Consider the following 1301-nt stretch of genomic DNA (forward strand, 5'->3'; position numbering starts at 1 on the left):
TATATATATCTAAAGTAGGAAGATGTGATGTAGTTCTAAGGGAAAAGTATGGGAAATATGTCTGGGTAATAAGCAAAGCTCTACCTCCAGTTTGTTTCTACATTATGATCAGAGATAAATGTAAACAAAACATTGGTTGCCATTTTTTATCGTGCTTTTTAGCATGTTTAGGAAATGCATGATATAAAATCACCTTTAATATTTGTGCCTGTTTTAGTTTAGGGTACTGTAGTACATGCATTAAGTGTTCTGTACATTAAAGGGTAGTTTGTTAACAGTACTACGTACAAGGGAAGGTTTTAAAAGTCTGAATATACATGTTGAATAAATAGGTAAATAGGGTGTCACTACTTCGCGGATTTTCACCTATCGCGGCCGCGACTGGAACCTATCTACCGCGATAAACGAGGGTTCACTGTAAAGTCCTCTATCAAGGACGCAAGCTTGGACTGCATGTCTTGCAGCAAAGCCCATTTAGGGTCTACGGGAGCAGGTGCGGCAACAGACGGGGTTAGCGACTGAGGCGGTACCGCTTTCCATCCCTGAAAGCCTTGTTTATGCATGACATAATTGTACAGCAAAACTTCAAAGGCTCGAAAACAGCTGTGAAGTTGACCTGTAAAAAACTTGGAGCGTCTCCTGGCCAGGCGCCAGGGAGAGTCTACGAGATTTGAGAAGTCTATCTGGGCAGAGGCAGGAACTCCCAAGCCGAGAACTTCTCTCGTGTCATATCAGACTCTCGCTCTATAAGCCAGTTTAAAAGAAGGGAAAGCAAAGGCTGTATCCCCCAAACTCCTCCTGGTGATAAACCAGTCACCTAGCAAACGTAAAGCTCTCTAGGAGAGCGAGAGAGCACTAGCTTATAAACAACGGCTTCGAAGTAGCTAGGCCTTGTGTAAGCTCTGACGTTTAGGCGAACGAGGAGCAGCAGTTACAAAAAGATCCGGACAAAGATCCTTAAAAAAAATCATCATGATTTAATTAAAGTCCATAGAGGGCTAAGCAGCTTTAGGCTCCTCTCCATCTGACAGAGTCCTCAAGGGAATATCAGTAGGAGGAGGAACAGCAACTTCCTCATCTACAGGAACCTTGTCCGATAAAAGTTGAGTCTCAAGCAAGGGAGAGACCTACCGTGGTGGCAATGCTTTACAAGCAGAGTCCACACTCACTGGTGCATTAGTAGTGGACCAGGACGCAACGTCATGTAACTGCTTGACAGTCTGTGAACTGTCAACCACAAAAGGTGCGTGAGGACGCACAGCGTCCACTCGAGACTGCTTTGACTGCCTAGACTGAGCAGT

This window comes from Palaemon carinicauda, chromosome 17 (assembly GCF_036898095.1).
Source record: "Palaemon carinicauda isolate YSFRI2023 chromosome 17, ASM3689809v2, whole genome shotgun sequence".
NCBI lineage: Eukaryota > Metazoa > Arthropoda > Malacostraca > Decapoda > Palaemonidae > Palaemon > Palaemon carinicauda.